At 41.4% G+C, this 14,527-nt stretch overlaps 1 non-coding gene across 1 annotated transcript; it reads right to left on the bottom strand.

Moving 5' to 3' along the window:
• Positions 1-5,492: 5,492 nt before the first annotated feature.
• Positions 5,493-5,567, bottom strand: Trnal-caa. Its single transcript has one exon. It is a non-coding gene; the product is annotated as a tRNA-Leu (tRNA).
• Positions 5,568-14,527: the final 8,960 nt, after the last annotated feature.

The following is a 14,527-nucleotide window of genomic DNA, read 5'->3' as shown; positions in this document are numbered from 1 at the left end:
ACCAGGCTGTCGACGGGACATTAAACTCCTATTCTCCCTTTCTTATTTTTGTTGCTGCACCACTTTTTCCTTCACAAATTCAATATCAGCGAGTTTTAAATCGAAAATTCATTCGACACATCCCTCTTGACTTAACGAACGCACTTTGCAGTAATATATGAAGTCTCCCTACGCTTCGTTCAGTTCCATCAGAAACTGCTGCAATTGACAGTGGAAAAATGCATTAGACTCATGAATTTTGCTATCCATGCCACCATTTTCTTCACGTCCTGTGTACCTTCAAATTCAGCACAAAGTGCTACTTGATGTACTGAACAATGAATCCCGTCGATGCCTTGTTGAAACTTTTTGCTGTTTTGTTGCCAACTAAGTCTTTAATTTCTTCCTACTTGGTACTGTAACATCGCTTCATAGCAAATTTGCAATACTCATCGCTTACACGACTGCGTGATAGATGTTGATAATTCTCATCCTTCTCTCTGTCATTATCATTAATTTTAATAGGCTTTTCATGATAGATCACTAAACTGCGTCTTTTTATGTAAACATCCACTTAATATATGAAAGTTCTTTATAACAGTAACAAATAGTGAGGAAGGAACAAAACTGACAACATGATTTTGCCGAAATGAAGAGAGTTGCGCCAACCCAAAAAATGCCACAACGCGATACTAAATGAAATGTCGCGCTGTAGCGAGTACTTCCGGGAAAGAACGAACAAACTGAGACAGACCGAGCCGTGTCCTGTATGTAGCTCATACACACGACCCGCGTAAAGTTTGCCATGCCGTGGCTGGACCTGCCACATAGGGCCACTTTGTTTCCCGTGTCTATGTCTCTTTGTCCGACTGTTAAGAAACACTTTTCTCAGGAACGACTGGATATATAAAGTCGAAATTTATCTCGTATACTAAATTCTATGGTTCCCTGGCGATGTTGATTTATTATCGTGAAATTTTTCGGGAAGCAAGGTTCCACAGCATAAGTAAAAGAAAAAAAAAACGATATTTTTGTCATTTGTTATCCGTTTGTTTCTCTGTCCGACTGTTAAGATCGCGTTTTCTAAAGATCGATAAAACGTATCAAGTTGAAATTTATGTCATATACTAAGATCTACTGTCCCTTGGTGGTGTAAAATATATAAGCTTATACATTAAAGCAATCAAAGCTACTGCTATTTATGTCACATAAATTGATATCTAGCCAGTATTGCTATCGAAAACAGGCAAAACTCACTGAAACACTTATTTCACAAGGTGAATGAAGCATCTACACAAGAACAAAACTGAGTCTGTACGGAACCCTCGGTGCACGAGACCTGTTCACATTTAACCCGTTTTTTAATTTGGAAACCTAAATTTTCTTGTATACGGATTAGTACCCAACGCTTTCTTTATCATCTCGCGTTAAAAGTCTTTCAAATTATTTTCTTGCTGTGTAATGTTTCCGGTAGGTTTATTTTTCACCAAAGAAGATATTGAGGTATATCTTATTTCAAAACAACAACAAAATTTCTGAACTGATTTTGGTTAAAGCTGCCTCCATCAGCCGCCTTCCCCTACGAGAAACCCCTTGTTGGCCGGTCGCCGGTTTGTTATTCGCATCTTTTTCACTTCTAATCCACAGCACTGACCACACAATCACCTCGCTCCTCTGGAACATTATAGACACAACCCCCAAAGCAATTTCCTGAGCAGATATTCATTTAGACGTTTGGTTAAGGCGCAAATAGAAGGGAAAGTCAATCCGCTGCTACATATTTCGAAATAAAAAATGCCAAACATTCCTTATTTCTCCTACGCCAGTAACATCCAGATTTAACAAGGATTAAATCCAATAAGTAGATGGGAGTAAAGACTGCCATTGGTATGATGAAATTTCAAGTATAATTATAATGGTCATTCTCCCTTATATCAGTCCTGTAGTCAGACATCTGTGCAATATATCTTGCATGTGTGTTCATTTACCTGACATACTGTAATGGTCGTTAGTGCAATCTATAAAACGGTTCGTAGATATAATGTTAACAACTATCGGTAAATTTCTTTGATACCGGATTTTTCAAACTTTTGCAGAAAGCAATGTATAGGGAAGTTGTAACACATCCCACTCAGCTAAACTGCTATCAGAATCTGCTTGACTGCAGGAAGGGAGTGTCTCCAGAAAATGTTGATTATCCTGTTCTATGTTAGGTGCTAGTAGGGCTAAACGGTAGGCTGAGGACAGTAGGCGTTTTATGTAATTTAACAAAAATTTTTTCGTGTGTAGAGCATACGATACTTTTGCCTAGGTTGGAACATTAAGGGATTAGGGGAAAAACTGAACAACCGTGCACTTCACGCAAGGAAAAGAGGATGCAGAAGGTTGTCCCTCAGTGCCAACAAGCAAGGATGAGCACTGAATCTGATTGGAATCACGTAAAAGGGGAGGGTGCCGCATGATTCTGTTCTGGCTCCATTGCATACATACAGAGTGTAGAAAAACAATTTGACCAAAAGCGCAGGGCACAAAGACAGCATTAAACGAAGGAATTTGAATTAAACAAAGGAATTTGAATTAAAGAAAGGAATTTGAGCATAGGAACTGGAGGTTGCAGATGAATATATATAGTGCTATGCCAGCGCGAAAACGGTATTAATTTTGCAAATTTACTACGTATTCTTTTGTTAATAAAGTGGTGGCAAGTATGTATACAAGGGCATACTCGCTTTCAGTTTACTTTAACTTCTTAGGACGTATTGAAACATGGAACAAGAACATGTGACTGTTTTCATCTCTAAAGAAGTGCTGTATGGTACGCCAGCTAAATACGATACCATGTAAGTGATGCTTTACAACCTTCTTGGTCTCACTGTGACGATTGATGAGTCCAAACACAGTTTTACGTACGCATTTTCTAAGAAGGTTCCTGTAAAGCTGCAGTTATGCAGCTGAGACCTGTAGTCCCTGCACTCAAGTTCCTCTGTTGGTTCTGTCTTTCTGCCCTACACTTTTGGTCAAATTGTTTTCCCGCACCCTACATTTATCAATGACCCGGCACAAACATAAAATGTGACATAAAATTGTTCACTTTGTAGAAGGCACAAGTGTTCCTGTGAAAGATACGGAAGGTTATATAAATGACTTAGCTGATATCGTAGTCAGTAAAATTGGCACGTGACCTTCACACTACAGATTACGATTTATCTGCGAAAAAAGGAATGCAATTTTCAACTCACATAAAACTGTTATAAAAGTGAAATTTTATTTTGCCAAGGTGGTTAAGCAGAAAATAAAGTCTGCCACTGCAAATTCTTAGGACTGATTGTAGATGAAAGGCTTCCTTGGAAGCGGAAACTGAATAGAGCAGTCTTCACTATAAGAAAGATTTCCACTTTCTCTGACACCAAAACGCGGAGGCTCGTTTACTTACTTTCCTGTCGCTCTGTCATCTCGTACTGTGTTGTTATACTCTGGGGGAACTTTGTGCACTAACTAGTTAGACTGATCTGCAGTGTCATCCCGCAAATTACGTAGACACCGTTGTTCAAATGTCTCTACATGTAACTGTGCGATCCCAGTGTACACGGCCCATCGTGGGATCTGTGGTTGACAGTATTGATTCACGAAGAAGAAACTGCACCATTCATTCAGTGAATCCTGTACGGAAAAACCATACGCATTTAAATAACATTACTTGGGGCTTTTACAGGAAGGGGATCGCTTTGCAAGATGCTTCTAGCAGAATAGAAAAAAAGTGATAAGCCCGAAGTATTCAAATCAAAACTGATATGTTCCTTTGTGGCTCACTGATTCGAATCAGTATAGCAGTTCCTAACACTAGCTGTGACCATTTGTCTGTAGTATGTTATTTATTCGTGTACTCTCTCATAATTCCTTTCGCGTTTCATGACGTTTTTAATTTTTCAGTAAATATTTTCTAACCAGCAAACTGTAAACTATGTACTGGCGCGTTCCGTGGCCAAATAAGTTTGCTCTCATGGTGTCAAGGAAAGTGATAAATAAATAAATTAAATAAATTATTTCTTGGATCATGCAAAGAACTATAAGCCTCAAACTCATTTATTCTTGATAAAAATTTCTTTCGGGGTCAACATCTTCAAATAGTCGTAAGATATGCTGTGCTGTTAAAGTGCAAGCTAAAATAGCACTGGTTCCAACAAGCAGGTGGTTGTTGCTTTCTATACTTCGCAAAGATTCACATATCCCAAGCTGATTTGCTCTTTATAAAAATTTGCTTCTATTACCTGGCGAGGCGGAGAGTTCAAGACATTCTGTCATTCCTAAGACTGCATGTCAGGAATTCAAATGACTATCAAAAATGCACGACGATGTGAGGTATAGCATACCGTATGGTAAACGTATCATTAGAATGACAGAACGCGTGAAGCAACAACGTCAGATCACACTGCCTAGCTATTTTTATTTTTTTTACACTACGTCCTCAATCATTTACTGGACGTATTCCAATCTCTGTCTTCCCCTGTGTTTTTTTCACTCTACAACTTCTTCTAGTACCATGGAAGTTAATCCCTGATGTCTTAACGCATGCATAATCCTTTTGAATTTTATTATTGTCACTGTTTTCCCCATGTTATCTTCTCCGCCGATTGTGCGGAGAACTCCTCATTCCTTATCAGTCAATCTGATTTACAACATTCTTCTCCAGCATCACATCCCAAGCTCTTCGATTCTCTTCGGTTCTGGTTTTCCCACAGTCCATGTATTACTACCACACAATTCTGTGCTCCAAACGTACATACTCATAAATTTCTTCCTCAAATTAAGGCCTATGGTTGATACTAGTAGACTTCCCTTGGCCAGGAATGCCCTCTGTGCCAGTGCTAGACTGGTCCTTATGTCCACCATGCTTCATCCATCGAGGGCTACATTACCTCCAAGGTAACAAAGTTCCTTAACTTCGTGTACTCCGTGTCCACGAATCTAGATGCTAAGTTCTTCGCTATTCTTATTTCTAATTCTATTTCTTATTATTCATTACTTTTGTATTTTCCGGTTTACTTTATATTTTGTGTTCATTATATATTCATTCCTTTCCACAAATCGTGAAACTCTTCTTAACTTTCACCCAGGATACCATTGCCGAGAACGAATCTTATCATTTACATCCTTTTATCCTGAGTTTTAATTGTTCTCTTGAACTTTCCTTTCATTTCCATCATTACTTCGTCGATGTGTAGATTAAACCCCTGTGGTGAAAGAGTGCATCTGTGTCTTGCAACCTTTTTAGTCCTAGCACTTCGTTATTGGTCCTGCAGACTTCTTGTCCTGTCTCGGTTCTGATACACATTGTATGTTCGCCTGTAGGTTACCCCAGTTTTTTCGTAATTTCGAACATGTTATACCATTTCCTACCATTGATCGTTGTTTTTTAGATCGACATATCCAATAAGCGTATCTTGACAGAATGAGATTTTCACTCTGCAGCGGAGTGTGCGCTGATATGAAACTTCCTGGCAGATTAAAACTGTGTGCCCGACCGAGACTCGAACTCGGGACCTTTGCCTTTTGCGGGCAAGTGCTCTACCAACTGAGCTACCGAAGCACGACTCACGTCCGGTACCCACAGCTTTACTTCTTCCAGTATCTCGTCTCCTACCTTCCAAACTTTACAGAAGCTAGTTCTGCATGGTTCGCAGAAGAGCTTCTGTAAAGTTTGGAAGGTAGGAGACGAGATACTGGCAGAAGTAAAGCTGTGGGTACCGGACGTGAGTCGTGCTTCGGTAGCTCAGTTGGTAGAGCACTTGCCCGCGAAAGGCAAAGGTCCCGAGTTCGAGTCTCGGTCGGGCACACAGTTTTAATCTGCCAGGAAGTTTCATATCAGCGTACACTCCGCTGCAGAGTGAAAATCTCATTCTGGAAACATCCCCCAGGCTGTGGCTAAGCCATGTCTCCGCTATATCCTTTCTTTCAGGAGTGCTAGTTCTGCATGGTTCGCAGAAGAGCTTCTGTAAAGTTTGGAAGGTAGGAGACGAGATACTGGCAGAAGTAAAGCTGTGGGTACCGCACGTGAGTCGTGCTTCGGTAGCTCAGTTGGTAGAGCACTTGCCCGCGAAAGGCAAAGGTCCCGAGTTCGAGTCTCGGTCGGGCACACAGTTTTAATCTGCCAGGAAGTTTCATATCAGCGCACACTCCGCTGCAGAGTGAAAATCTCATTCTGGAAACATCCCCCAGGCTGTGGCTAAGCCATGTCTCCGCTATATCCTTTCTTTCAGGAGTGCTAGTTCTGCATGGTTCGCAGAAGAGCTTCTGTAAAGTTTGGAAGGTAGGAGACGAGATACTGGCAGAAGTAAAGCTGTGGGTACCGGACGTGAGTCGTGCTTCGGTAGCTCAGTTGGTAGAGCACTTGCCCGCGAAAGGCAAAGGTCCCGAGTTCGAGTCTCGGTCGGGCACACAGTTTTAATCTGCCAGGAAGTTTCATATCAGCGCACACTCCGCTGCAGAGTGAAAATCTCATTCTGGAAACATCCCCCAGGCTGTGGCTAAGCCATGTCTCCCCTATATCCTTTCTTTCAGGAGTGCTAGTTCTGCATGGTTCGCAGAAGAGCTTCTGTAATGTTTGGAAGGTAGGAGACGAGATACTGGCAGAAGTAAAGCTGTGGGTACCGGACGTGAGTCGTGCTTCGGTAGCTCAGTTGGTAGAGCACTTGCCCGCGAAAGGCAAAGGTCCCGAGTTCGAGTCTCGGTCGGGCACACAGTTTTAATCTGCCAGGAAGTTTCAGCGTATCTTGACTTTACTGAAGTCTTGCTTCCAATATCAACCATAGTGTCAGAACTGCCTCTCTGGTACCTTTACCTTTCGCAAAGCCAAACTGATAGTCGTATAACAGAGTCTCAGTTTTCTTTTTCATTCTCCTGTATATCATTTTGTCACCAGATTGGATGCATGGGAAATTAAACTCATTGTGCGATAATTTTCGCACCTATCTGCCCTTGCTGTCTTCAGAAGTGTATGAATGATATTTTTCCGGAAGTTTGATGGTATTACCTCAGTCTCATAGATTCTACACAACAACATGAACAGTCTTTTGGTTGCCGTTTAACAAAATGATTTTAGGAATTCCGATGGCATGTTATTTATCCCTTCTATTTAATTAATCTTTGGTCAGAAGAGCCCTTATAAATTCTGTCTCTGTATCCCCTGTGTCTCCCTTGTCGACTCCATTCTCTTCTTCTGTCATGTCATTAGGCAAGTACTTTCCCTCATAGAGACCTACATAGTGCTTTTTCCACCTATCTTCTATTTCCTCCGCGTGGAAAACAGTACAGTGTTAACACACTTGCTTGTAATTTCATCGATGGGTGTTTTGTCTTTTTTAGATGCTGAGTCAGTCCTTCCGACGATCATTTCCTTTTCGATTTCTTCACATGCTTCCCGCAGCCATTTCGCGTTGATGTTGATGCACTTCCTATTCCTAACCGATTATTCTTCAGCATTCTTGTATTTTCCTGATCGTTTTTGTACTTCGTCCTTTCACCTACCAATTTAAGTATTTCTTTTTTTACCCAAGGCCTGTTCGGAGTTACCTTGTTTGTACGTACGTCTGACTGTCCAAAATTTGCGACTGTCCTTTTAAGAGACGACCATTCCCCTTCAACTGAACAGCATATTGTGATATTGCTTCTCGCAATATCCGTACCCTTAGTGAATTTCACACTAATCTCATCATTCCTCATTACTTCAGTATCAGACTTTCTTCAAACATTCTTCTGTACGATTCCGTTAAACATCAATCTGATCTTCATCACTTCTAAGTTATGATCTGGGTGTATATCCGGTCCTGTGTATGGCTTACAATCCAGTATCAGATATCGGAATCTCTATATCCAGCTGTAATCTTCCTGCGTCTACGGGTATTTTCCAAGTAAGCCATCTGCTGGTGTAATTTTTACATAGACTGTTCGCTGTTACCATGAGAAACGTATTCCAGATGCTAATTACTCTCTCTCCTCTAACATTCCTGCTCCTAGACGTCGTGCTCCTGTAATGCTTCCTTCTATTCCTTTACATACAACTGCGTTCCGATCCCCAATGATAATTTGATGTTTGCCACAATTTACGTACTGAATTACCCATTCAAGAGCCTTATATACTTTCTCTCTCTCTTCGTCTTCTGTTTGCGATGTCGGCATGTATACCTGACTATTGTTGTCGGCGTTGTTTTGCTGAGGAATCTGATGAGAATGGCCGTATAACTGAACTGTTCAGAGCACGTAGCTCACTCTCTGCTCTACTTTTCTATTCATAGCGAATCATTCTTTCGGTATAAAATTTTGTGCTGCTGTTGGTATTGTCCTATATTCGTCTGATCATAAATACCTTATCACCTTTCTATTTCACTTCTCCGAAACTCACTATATGTAGATTTTTCACTTTTCCATATTTTCTAGCTTCCTGCTGCGCTCACTCTTCTGACATGCTTTTCTCCGGTTCGTAGGATGATATCCCTTCGTTGGTTTTCCTAATGGTCTCCATGCACTTAGCAGTCCCCTACTACAAAATTCGAATAGGGGAGTAATCCGGAATCTTTTGCCAATAGAGAGATCATCATGACACTTTTTCAAATAGAGCCACATGTCTTGTGGATACACATTATGTGCGAAGCTATTCTATCGCATTATGGATTTCCTGGTAAAGAATTTCCACAATTTCTCTGTTTATTTTAAGAATTTCAACCAAATGTTGCTTATTTTAAATTTCAATTCGTGTAGTAAATTAGCTGCTCCTCTCTCGTTTGTATGAATTTTGTATCAAAATACTACGCACAGTAATGCGAACTTACATGCTGGAGTATAAGAATCTGGTGGCGAAGGACAGTAATATAGTAACATGGTAGAGTAATATCACGTTAATGAAAGAAAATAAAGGAAATATGTGCATTTCGAAGAAGTTCCGTTACCGAGATAATATTTGCAAAATGGAAGGAAGATTAGCTTGAAATGTTACAAGGAGTAATGTTGTCGTTGGACAAGAAATCTAGGGTAACGTATATCTGAATGGGCTTGAGTAGATTCGAATCTACGTTCTTCCGAATGATAGTCTTGCTACTGCTCCATGTTGCCCGGTAGACCACCATTGTAATAAAATATTCTGTTGCCTAAATATAACATGTTGTTTATGAAACTGGAAATTTGTGATAAGTTCTTATGGGACCAAACTGCTGAGGTTATCGGTCCCAAAGCTTACGCACTACTTAATCTAACTTACGCTAAAAACAACACACACACCCGTGCCCGAGGGAGGACTCGAACCTACGACGGGGGCAGCCGCGCGAGCCGTGACAGGACGCCCTAGACCGGGTGGCTGCCCAGTGTGGCCTGTTTATGAAATGTGATGATATTTAAGACGTCATGTTCTGCATACGGTTGCGAATGGAAGTAGGTACAAAGCCAACGACAACAGATCACTATTGCATCATGCGAAACTGTGGAGCGAACAAATGGAAGCCATTGTAGAAATAACAATAATGGCATTGTGACGAACAGACTGTGTTATAGCGATGCGTTCGTCGTTGTTTGGTAATAGAATCTATTAACGTGAACTTGGATGCGCTGTAGGATAGAGTTAGCAACAGTCTTCAAAGATTGAACATTTTTTCTGGAGATTCCACGAGGATGTCGACAAATTTTACCTTGCACGTAACCAAATTAATGCTGAAGCTCATATCTAAACTATTTATACTGAAAAAGTTTGTGTTAAACTGTATACTCACATCTTAACCCACATTAATGAAGGAGTTACTTTTATTCTCCTAAGAAATATAAGTAATTTCGAAAGAATAAAACTAGAAACATTTATTGGAATGTCTGTGATACGCTGCATAAATGAAACTCAGAAAAAGACAATGTGGAAGGAAAGAATAAATATTTTAGCACTTGCCCGCGAAAGGCAAAGGTCCCGAGTTCGAGTCTCGGTCGGGCACACAGTTTTAATCTGCCAGGAAGTTTCATAAATATTTTAACTTACGGGTAGCAGATGCACGGACAGTAACGCACGTCGAAGGGAGATTGCTGTACAAGATTCCTGGTTATGAAGTGTAAAGAGGATCTTCAGCTTAAATTTGTCAAGTAGTGTAAGGCCGTGCTCAAAGTCTGAGAGGTATTAGAACTTTTAGCACTCTAATAAACTGCATTTCCGTAGTTTATGACCAATGAAAATTCCATGAAAACGATATTTTGGAGGCAGTGTATTGGAGGCAGTGTAGAAAGTACAAGAATGTTAACAAGTAAAATCAACATTTTTTTCTAAACGTATCAGGCTCATAGACCGTCTACAGACTGAAAGAACTGTAGAAGTTACAGTGTTTACTTCAGAGTTAAGGTACCTCTGTAATTATACTCGCCTTTCACTGAAACATGAAAAAGCAGTTATCTAGCTGATGCTTGCTACGCGACAATGTGAATTGGGAACAAGGTAATTTTGAGAAGTATGGGTATGAAATAGAGAAACGAGCAATAAAGGTAGCCAAACAAGAAATGGTACAAATATTTAGTTCAGGTCTGCTGCATACCCAAGCCTCGACAGATTAATATGAATATGTGTTTTTCCCATGGCTTTCTTGAGCAGTATGAGACTAGTTTAATGAACAACATGCTTTTATGTTGTTGACAAGCTCATATTGCGTGACAGCAAAAGGAGTTACGAAAGTATCTAACTGAGATCTTACCGACAATGCAGAGATTTGATGCAGAGATTATCTTATTCACAGATTCCTTTCGTCATCCTATCCATTTCAGAAGACATTGTCCCGTATTTCCTACTGTTCGGTGACCCAGACTGTGACTCTAGTATTGATACGGAGACCGTACCACCGCAGATCTATCCTATGGTCAGCACTAAGCAGACAACACAGACCGCACGGGATGAGCTAGTAATGGTGGTGCCACCAGCAATGGCAAAAGGCCAGTATTTTCGAAACCTAGACGGCCGTTCCATTTCACTTCGCATTGTATACCGGCTATGTGACATTGTCTGGCTGTTCCAAAGTGATCCGAACACCTACTGTGCTATTGGACTTGAATTCCATCAGATTGCTACTTTGGGAGACTTTCTTTACTGCTTAAGTTGATTTGGCTACGGATCCCTGGACACTTCGATTAAACTATCCCTTTTTTGGCATTAGTGCACGTTAATTCGGAGTGGGAAGTTTACAAATGGCTCTGAGCACTATGCCACTTAACTTCTCAGGTCGTCAGTCGCCTAGAACTTAGAACTAGTTAGACCTAACTAACCTAAGGACATCACACACATCCATGCCCGAGGCAGATTCGCACCTGCGACCGTAGCGGTCGCTCGGTTCCAGACTGTAGCGCCCAGAACCGCACGGCCACTCCGGCCGGCTGGAAGTTTACATTCTGTTTGATTTACTATACCATGTTTAAGTTATGAATAGATAAAGGTATGCATCAAGTCAGTGTGGAATACTCATTAGCGACTACCTTCGAAGTGTTGTAGATGATATCGAGAGGAACAAACTGTGAAGAGGAACCCATTTCCAGGAACATCATCCAACGGCACTGATGAACTTCGAAGTTTTAGGGCTTAATGTACGTCTCCACTTTGCTTCTTCGACAGCTAACGTTACTTCCTACGCTCTTCAGTGTTGTGACAGACCCGGAGGCGTTAGACGCTTTATAACGCCCTGAACACTGCCAGGCTATTTGCAAAGAGCCAGGTGTGCGGCTCGACAGCGCAGAAACTCGCGTCTGCTGCGAGAGGAATAGCCAACAAGCAGGCGTTAATTCATATAACTTCAGCAGCATCACTGGTTTCTTTTCCGGAGTCTTAATTTCTATGCTCATTTTATTCCTCAAGACGTCTTTTGCAATATGTGAAAGTTTTTTTGTTGTATTTTTGTTACACTCTGCGTATGTCATTCTATGTACTTACTCCAAGAAGCCCTCAGAACAGAGGAAACATTGTCAGTCATTATGGGAGCGATGCTATTCCAAACAAACTGTCTATAGCTTCTCGTAGCTGCAGCTCACAGCCATGTAAAATTTATTAAATAACGTAACGACCACCACTGACTGTGACATTATTTATTTGTAAAACCCCCTATTGCAATTTCACCTATACAAACGTTATGTAGCACTATTTTGCGAAATTCCATTTGATAATGAGCACACGACCAAAACTACAGTACTGAGTACTATAAATAAATTATTTGACAATCAGAGGCAATCATCATACAATTTAAAAAATAATATAAAGCAATATTAGTTTATGACCGTGTTAGAATTTACACAGTCACTCTGCCGAGATGGTCTCATTGCATATCAACTCGTCAGTGGCTACCGTGGTATAATATAGATATAATGACTACCCTATTGCCCAAATTGCAGCGTAAATTATTGCTTTCCTTCAACAGAAGCCCCGTAACAGTGATTGTGCTCCCTTATTCGAGGCGGGGTAAATACGGTATGTTACGCTTCTCAGTGTCAGAGACCTTGATTTAAATCGATTATAATCATTCAGAATGTTAAATTACTTTTTTTAGACGTCTTTAACTCTTGAAGTATAGAAAGTAAGTCTCGACAAGACCAAGACACAGTGATAAAACGTGAGTGCCTTTCGCAAAGAACGTTGACAACTAAGTGATATCAAAATATTGGTAACAATTAAAAAAAGCCACTTGAGTTTCCGGGTAATGAACGCAGATTTAGAGAAATTTTACTGTTATTTATTGGAATTTATTGAATATCTGCAACACTGATGACGACTGCAAAAGTTTTCTTCATCTGTGCTACAAATGACTCCAGAGAATTACCAAGTACTATAGAAGAGTTACGCCCGATTTGTTGCTGCCATAATAAAATGGATCTCCACCTGATTATATTACTAAGTTATATCAATTACTGAGGGATAATAAAATTAATTAAATCTATAAGCAGAAGGCTGCTTTTTTATTGGTGTTCATAGAATGAAAAGATTCTCTTATAGGGTGGGAATTCTGTGTCCGTAACAGGATGAACTGGGAAAACGAACCGGAGCGTGAATTTAAAGTCGTGTGGGAGCACTGCAATCTTAGGACCTGTTAGGAAAGAAAAAGTACATAAAGGTTTTGTTTTACCTCTGAAAACTGAGTATGCCTCTGAAGTCTAAATATGATTTATGCTCCTCACACTTCTATATTTATACAAAAATATAGAGAATGTCTGAATCAGATTGTAAAAACGATGGTATACGTAACGTGATGGAAGAGCATTCTTGATCTACATTTCACCGATAATTACTTGACGGAAAAATACGAACACCAAGAAAAGTTTTGCAGCAGATCGGTTCCGCTAATTCCAGAACCTGTTCGGAAAATTGGAATAGAGATCAACATAAACATCATTTCCGCCCTTTTTATTGCTCATGAAAACCACACTCTGCATGTTACACCACCATGCAGCGCATCCTTCAGAGGTGGTGATCCAGACTGCTGTACACACCGGTATCCCTAATACCCAGTAGAACGTCCTCTTGCATTGATGCATGCCTGTATTCGTCGTGGCATACTATCCACAAGTTCATCAAGGGAATATTGGTCCAGATTGTCCCACTCCTCAACGGTGATTCGGGGTAGACCCCTCAGAGTGGTAGGTGGGTCACGTCGTCCATACACAGCCCTTTTAAATCTATCACAGGCATGTTCGATAGGGTTCATGTCTGGAGAACATGATGTCGTTATCCTGAAGGAAGTCATTCGCAAGATGTGCACGTGCGCGAATTGTTGTCCATGAAGACGAAAGCCTCGCCAATATGCTAATATGCTGCCGAAATTGTTGCGCTACCGGTCGGAGGAGGGCATTCACCTATCCTTGCAGCCGTTACGACGCCTTCCATGACCACCAGCGGCGTACGGTGGCCCCACATAATGCCACCCCGAAACAGCAGAGAACCTTCACCTTGCCCTGCACTCGCTGGACAGTGTGTCTAACGCCTTCAGCGTGACCGGGTTGCCTCCAAACACGTCTCCGACGATTCTCTGGTTGATGGCATATGCGACACTCATCGGTGAAGAGAACGTGATGCCAATCCTGAGCGGTCCATTCGGCATGTCGTTGGGCACATGTGTAGAGCGCTGCGTGGTGTCGTGGTTTCCATCATGGATGTCGGGAGTGTAGATGCGCATCATTCAGCCTATTGCGCATAGTTTGAGTCTAACCACGACGTCCTGTGGCTGCACGAAAAGCAACATTCGTCATGTGGTATTCTGCTAGTGTTTCTCCGACCCACAATCCGTAGGCAGCTGTCATCTACTGCAGTAGTAGCCCTTGGGTTGCCTGCGCGAGGCATGTCATCCACAGTTCCTCTCTCTGTATCTCTTCCACGTCCGAGACACCTGGACACTTCCCTTCTTGAGAGCCCTTCATGGCAGAAAGTCACAATGCGGACGCCCTCCAACCGCGGTCTTGACCGTCTAGGCATGGGTGAACTACAGCCAAACGAGCCGTGTACTTCCTTCCTGATGGAATGACTGGAACTGATTGGCTGTCGGACCCCCTCCGTCTAATAGGT

The sequence above is a fragment of the Schistocerca piceifrons genome, chromosome 5 (assembly GCF_021461385.2).
Source record: "Schistocerca piceifrons isolate TAMUIC-IGC-003096 chromosome 5, iqSchPice1.1, whole genome shotgun sequence".
Lineage (NCBI taxonomy): Eukaryota > Metazoa > Arthropoda > Insecta > Orthoptera > Acrididae > Schistocerca > Schistocerca piceifrons.
The sequence above is the reverse complement of the archived record's forward strand: the minus strand, read 5'-3'. Positions and strand labels throughout refer to the sequence as shown.